The 7,393-nt window shown below is 46.7% G+C and overlaps 1 long non-coding RNA gene across 2 annotated transcripts in view; it reads right to left on the bottom strand.

Moving 5' to 3' along the window:
- Positions 1 to 2,526: 2,526 nt before the first annotated feature.
- LOC126502727 (uncharacterized) overlaps positions 2,527 to 7,393 on the bottom strand; it is a 20,161-nt gene continuing 15,294 nt past the window's right edge. The window contains exon 3 of one of the 2 annotated variants that reach the window (XR_007592032.1): positions 2,527 to 2,647. This is a non-coding gene — a long non-coding RNA (uncharacterized lncRNA). Of the gene's footprint in view, positions 2,648 to 3,695; positions 3,817 to 7,393 lie in introns of those variants that run through there. The other variant, XR_007592031.1, reaches the window with a different exon arrangement.

Genomic DNA, 7,393 nt, shown 5'->3' with positions numbered 1-7,393 from the left:
CTGGGTTTATTTCAAGTCCAGGGAAGCCCGTCCCTATCAGCAGCCCTTTCTGTCACCTCCCACCCTTGCCCTCGTTGCTTGATCCCTCCGTCACCCTAGGCTGACCTGTCTGAAACACTCGTCTGTGCCAGAACGGGGGCGGAGTCCGTGAGACACAATTAGAACCCTCGGGAGTTGGCCACCCAGGTAGTGTTTCTCCCAGAACCTCATTAGCGTGTCTTTGGCTGGTACTGGAGGTCAGGTCATACAGCATCCCCGAGTCCTTAGCATCACGTGCCAGCAGCCACCCCCTTCATCACTGGGACGCAAAAAAAAAAAAAAAAAAAAAAAAAAAAACCACTCCTTCAGATTTCCAAATGTCTTCCTTGTTTGGAGGGAATAACACCACTGTCCACGGAAGACACGGTGAACATGGCTTTCAAAAAAGAACATGTAGCAAAATACAAAACAAACAAAATAACACACAGTAAGAACAAAGAGTTTGGGGGTAGGTGGGGGTTGGTTGTACGCTGAGGCAGAAACAGGCCGACCTCTGTGAGTTCTCCACCTGCCTGGTTTACACAATAAACTCCAGGCCAGCCTCAGTTCAACTGGTATAAGTACTTGCCACACACAGTAAATGGTGGATTATTGAATGCACTTAGGTCTCATTTATTCTTTAAATGAATATTATCTGAGCCTCTCTCTATACACCAGGCACTTGAGCAAACGAGGGATCCAACCAAGAACAACACAAAACCTCTGCCTCCTGGCTGCACACGGGTGGGAATTCAGAGCATGCACCAGGCAGTGCAAACCCAGCTAAGTCCCAGCGTGGAGTGGGAAGGTGGCCAGGGAACTCCACACCTAGCTGGGCAACTACCGGCATTTGATAGCCACTAGGGCAGGCTCCACACCCGAAGGGGAGGAGAAAGAGATAAGAGAGAGAGGAGAGGGGAGAGAGAGAGAGAGAGAGAGAGAGAGAGAGAGAGAGAGAGAGAGAGAGAGAGAGAGAGAGAGAGAACACCAACAGGAAGTTGTATGAGTAGGACCTGGGAGGAGTTGGGTGGTGAAATATGTTCAAAATATGATCAAATTGTTGGAAATTCTTCAACAAACACACACACACACACAACACATTTTGAGACAGGGTCTCACTATGTAGTCCTTGGTTGACCTGAAATTTATTTTGAAGACCATGCTGGCATTGAACTTGAGTCCCGAGAGTAAAAGTGTGCAGCACCATGCCCACCTTTAGAGAATTTATAAAAAAAAAAATATTATTATTATTTTCTAAAAGCCTCTGCCTTTTTCCAATTTACCTTTAATGTAATATCTAAATGATTTGTTGTGGTGAGAATGGACCCCAGGGCCTCAAGGATGCCAGTCAAGTACTCTACCCCTGAGTTACATACCTGCCCCCACATTGACACACTTTACAGGTGTACACACACACACACACACAGTGTGATACAACTGAGTTCTTCAATGTCAAGTACAGTATTTATAAAATGATACCTATTACAGGACTCCGGGGGCAGAAGGGGCAGACGGTAGGTGCACGAACTGCTAAGCTATATGAAGAACTTCCTTTAATCCTGGCAGTCATCCCTGTGACATTTGGTGATCGTGTCACCAGTGGAAAATCTGAGGCAATTCTCGAAAAGTCAAGTCTCGGCCGTGCACCCCGTCACACCGTGACTCTGGGGTCATCTCGGTCACCCTGTGTTCCATGTGCCCCCTTCATCTGTGGACTCTGCGCCTGTGTGGACATCAAAGGCAGAGGTAGGCGGAAGGTGAGACCTGTGGGTAAGGCCTAGAAGGGCAAGGGCAGGGGGGACAGGTGGCAGGTGTGTCCTGGAGGGCCAGTCTCGGCTTGCTTGTTGCCAGGTCGAGCCATGGTGAAGATGGACAAGTCAGAGAAGTGCTGACAGGGGGCGGGAGGACCAGGTGGCAGGTCAGTTCCCCTTCTTTTGCTTTCAAATGCCTCTGAGTCTCTTCCACTGCCCTGGTTGGTCCCCACAACAGCTCTCTCCTCTCTGCCATGTCCTAGTGCGTGCCTGGGCAAAGTCCTAGATCATTGCTTTGCTCTGGGAGGGAGTCTGATGCTTGGCATGACCTTCTGAGATGGGGGCACCTAGGATTTCCCCCTGGAAGGTCTCCAGCCTTTTCCTATTCTGTTGAACCATGCTGCTTTGGAAACTGCAACTATCAACACGTGTGTTTCCTCTTAGCTTGTGGTTTCTTGGGGGGGGGGGGGGGGGATGGCACAGTTTGATCTGTAGAAATAATGTCAACAATGGTAAGAATAGAGCCAGGCATGATGCCTGGTGCCTCTAATCCCAGCTGTAAAGGAGATGGGATACAGGAAGACGAGGAAGTAGTTTGAGCTACAAGAGACCTTGTTGCAAAATGGAAATTGCACAAGCACCAAACAGTAATAATAACTTTGAAAAAGATTTATTTTTATTTATATGTGCGTCACCCATGAACAAAACTGGAGTAATCAGCAGGGCAGTTTCTTTTTGTCAAAAGGATGGTTGCCATCAGCACCCAAACGTGGTCAGGGAACACAGTCAGGCAAGATGGCCTCTGTCTTTTGCTTCTGATGGAGGCAGTAACGGCCAATCAACCCATTGGCCACGAGTCTACAATCTGATGGGATTGGCTAATGAGGCAAGGGGAAGAGAAGGTTTAGAAGCTAGGGATACTTGTCAGTTAGGCTTACTATCTTTGCGGAAAAAAAAAAAAAAACCACTTCTCACATATCCATGTGCACATCTGTGTGAATATATCCCACTCATGTATTTGTGTGGCTGCCTTCAGAGGCCCTTGGGGCTAGAGTAAGTTATAGGAGGCTGTAGGCCACTGGCATGGATGTTGGAATTAAAACTTGGGTTCTCTGAAACAGCAGCAAGTGCTCCCAACTGCTGAGCCACCTCTCCGGCCCCGATATCTTTAAAATATATTAGACACCGAGGACTTTAGAGTTAATTTAGCCTCACAATAACCCTACATAGTAGGCACTACTATTTTTCTCATATGATCAGTGATGAAACCAGGATTTGTGATGCTGAAGTCACCAGCGCGCCTCAGGCTCGACTCCGGAGCACCTGCACAGATCAGTTCCTGGCGTGTACAGCAGACCTTGACCGAGGGACCAGGCACTTTTGTTCTCGGTTTCTTGTTCTGCTCATCACTTCCTGTGGATTATTTTGTTACCTTTTTTTTTTTCTAAATAAGTTTACTATGTTCTGAGATGTTACCCAGTTTTTATGTAAGAAACAATGCATTCAGCCGGGCGATGGTGGCGTACACTTTTAATCCTAGCACTCGGGAGGCAGAGGCAGGCGGATCTCTGTGAGTTCGAGGCCAGCCTGGTCTACAAGAGCTAGTTCCAGGACAGGCTCCAAAGNGGGGGGGGGGGGGGGGGATGGCACAGTTTGATCTGTAGAAATAATGTCAACAATGGTAAGAATAGAGCCAGGCATGATGCCTGGTGCCTCTAATCCCAGCTGTAAAGGAGATGGGATACAGGAAGACGAGGAAGTAGTTTGAGCTACAAGAGACCTTGTTGCAAAATGGAAATTGCACAAGCACCAAACAGTAATAATAACTTTGAAAAAGATTTATTTTTATTTATATGTGCGTCACCCATGAACAAAACTGGAGTAATCAGCAGGGCAGTTTCTTTTTGTCAAAAGGATGGTTGCCATCAGCACCCAAACGTGGTCAGGGAACACAGTCAGGCAAGATGGCCTCTGTCTTTTGCTTCTGATGGAGGCAGTAACGGCCAATCAACCCATTGGCCACGAGTCTACAATCTGATGGGATTGGCTAATGAGGCAAGGGGAAGAGAAGGTTTAGAAGCTAGGGATACTTGTCAGTTAGGCTTACTATCTTTGCGGAAAAAAAAAAAAAAACCACTTCTCACATATCCATGTGCACATCTGTGTGAATATATCCCACTCATGTATTTGTGTGGCTGCCTTCAGAGGCCCTTGGGGCTAGAGTAAGTTATAGGAGGCTGTAGGCCACTGGCATGGATGTTGGAATTAAAACTTGGGTTCTCTGAAACAGCAGCAAGTGCTCCCAACTGCTGAGCCACCTCTCCGGCCCCGATATCTTTAAAATATATTAGACACCGAGGACTTTAGAGTTAATTTAGCCTCACAATAACCCTACATAGTAGGCACTACTATTTTTCTCATATGATCAGTGATGAAACCAGGATTTGTGATGCTGAAGTCACCAGCGCGCCTCAGGCTCGACTCCGGAGCACCTGCACAGATCAGTTCCTGGCGTGTACAGCAGACCTTGACCGAGGGACCAGGCACTTTTGTTCTCGGTTTCTTGTTCTGCTCATCACTTCCTGTGGATTATTTTGTTACCTTTTTTTTTTTCTAAATAAGTTTACTATGTTCTGAGATGTTACCCAGTTTTTATGTAAGAAACAATGCATTCAGCCGGGCGATGGTGGCGTACACTTTTAATCCTAGCACTCGGGAGGCAGAGGCAGGCGGATCTCTGTGAGTTCGAGGCCAGCCTGGTCTACAAGAGCTAGTTCCAGGACAGGCTCCAAAGCTGCGGAGAAACCCTATCTCGAAAACCCAAAAAGAAAAAGAAAAGAAAAAAGAAACAATACATTCATCCTGTAAACCGAGAGTGCACAGGGAAGAAGGGGCGCCCTCTATTATTCAGTGTGACAGGTGTAGAAATAGGGGCCTGTGGACACAGGCAGACTGGCAGCAGGACCTGGCAGAAGGAAGTTTAGAGAAGGCAGAGATGCCAAAGGGACCAAGGAGGCCAGGGATTGGGTACCCATCCCAGCAAGGGTGCATGGTCCTTGTGAGACAGGTCCAGTGTGCTAGGTGGCAACTTGACTTTAGGAGCCACAGGGTATTTATACATGGCTGGAATGTGACTGGACCTCTTCTGGTCTGGGTTTGTGATACTTAATATTGTCCACTTGACAGGACCTAGGATGTAGGAGACAAGCTATGAATGACTGATTAGGTTGAAGAGAGAAGATCCATCTTAACTGTGGGCAGCATCCTCACATGGGCTGGGCTTCTGTAGTGAATGGAAAGGAAGAAAGAGCGGAGGACCAGCATTCCTCTCTCTGCTTCTGGTCTGTGGATGTGACGTGACCGACCTCCCCCTCCCTCCTGCCGTCATGCATTCCCTGCCATGATGGATCGTACCTGCAATAGATGAGGCCAAACAAACCCTTCCTTCCTTAACTGTCTTTGCTGCAGAAACAAGACAAGCAACTAATGCACAGTCTACACCTGCAAATACTTTCATATTGAACATTGTTATAGCCACATTAGATTATTGTGTGTGCGTGTGTGTATGTGTGTGTGCATGCATGCTTGCACACCATGGGATGTGTGTGTGTGGAAATGAGAGGATAACTTGTGAGAGTTCTCCTACTATGTGACTCCCAGGAATCAAACTCAGGTCACCAGGTTTGACTGAGCCTTATCATAAACTGTAGCCCCCTTAAAATGCTTATCCTTTTATATGTTATAAGATATAAGGTCCACCAGCAGGCTGTCATAGGCATTATTCCATCAGTTCATTCCTAAAGTCTCAGGACACAGTTATTATATTTTTAAATGTTTTCTTTATTATTTATTATAAATACAGTGTTCTGTCTGCATGTATACCTGCAGGCCAGAAGAGGAAGCAGACCTCATTACAGATGGTTGTGGGCCACCATGTGGTTGCTGGGAATTGAACTCAGGACCTTTGGAAGAGCAATCAGTGATCTTAACCTCTGAGCCCTCTCTCCAGCCCAGACACAGTTATTATTAGCACCCTCCACTGATGAGAAAACCGAGTGAGATGTTAGGCAAAGGCTGAAGGCCATGCAGAAGGTCCACCTAGACCTGGCCTTTCTGCTGAGCTCTAGGCTGGGAATTTCTCCTGCTCCTTTCCCCTTCTCTCCCCTCTCTGCCTTCCTCCCGCTCCCCTCTTTTTCTCTTGTTCTGGGGTGAGTTAGTTTTCTTGTAGGTGTGACAAAGGCTTAAGAGCAGGTTGACTTGTCTCATGGTTTAACGTGTTTTTTGCCGTGGGAAACTGACGAAGGGAAGCTGCCATGCTTTGCAGCAGACATGGAAAGAAGGATCAGGACGTTCATTACATTGATGGGCTCAGGGGAGTTGTCCTGGTACCTGAGCAACTGCAGAGGTTCCTGGTATTTATGGGCTTTTCAGCATTATTTCAAATGATTACATCATTGCTAGACTTAAGTGTCTATTAGCCTTAGAGGATCCCAAGACTGAGATCAAAGCAAAAATTCCTTTCTTGTGGCCAGGCCTGGGAAAGTCTGCTATTTGTCCTTTCTGTAAAACAGGATAATTGCTGACAGCTGTTTTACCAGGTAGCAGTGAGTAGCCATGTTATGATAAAAGCTACAACAGAAAAGGCAGAACAGAATGCTGTGAAGAAGGGAAGTGAGCAGACGTGATGAAGCTCCCACCAAAGATGGACGTAGGCTAGAATCCTTTCTGGTAAGGTACTGTCTCGTGGTGCTACACAGATTATTAGAAATGGGTTAGTCGAGATGTGAGAGTTAGCCAAGAAGAGGCTAGATATAATGGTCCCGGCAGTATTTAAAAGAATACAATTTGTGTGTTGTTATTTCGGGGCATAAGCTAGCCAGGTGGCCGGAGGCTGGACTGCAGGAAACGCAGCCCACTGTTCCTTCTAAAGGGCTGTAAACAAGGCATTCCAGCTACCCAGTCAGTCAAGGAGTAAGAAGGAAAGAAAGAGGGCTGGAGAGATGGCTCAGAGGTTAAGAGAACTGACTGCTGTTCCGGAGGTCCTGAGTTCAATTCCCAGCAACCACATGATGGCTCACACCCATCTATAATGAGATCTGGTGCCCAGAACCCTATATACATAATAAATAAATTTTAAGAAAAAAAAGAAGGAAAGAAAGATATATAAAATAAAGGTAAAAAGCCCAGAGGCAAAATGTAGTTAAAAATAAATGGGATAATTTAAGTTAGAAAAGCTGGCTAGAAACAAGCCAAGCTAAGGTTGGGCATTCATAAGTAAGAAGTCTTTGTGTATTTATTTGGGAGCTGGCTGGTGGGCCCCCAAAGAGTAAAAAAAATAAACAGTTACATATCATGATCACAGCATTTCTCACAAACACTAAATAAATAAAAAGAAAGTTGAGCTCCTGGGAGGGGAAGCACATGCCTATCATCCTATTTTTCAGAGAGGTATTCAAGGCTCCTACTGAGATCCTTGTAATCCCATAATCCCTATGATCCCAGTATGGCAGAGGCAGGGGCAGAGGCGAAGGCAGAGGCAGAGGCAGAGGCAGAGGCAGAGGCAGAGGCAGAGGCAGAGGCAGAGGCAGAGGCAGAGGCAGAGGCAGAGGCAGAGGCAGAGGCAG

This window comes from Alexandromys fortis, unplaced genomic scaffold (genome assembly GCF_014885135.2).
Source record: "Alexandromys fortis isolate MF-2015 unplaced genomic scaffold, M_Fortis_MF-2015_v1.1 scaffold_1, whole genome shotgun sequence".
NCBI lineage: Eukaryota > Metazoa > Chordata > Mammalia > Rodentia > Cricetidae > Alexandromys > Alexandromys fortis.
This window is presented reverse-complemented; position numbering and strand designations above follow the sequence as displayed.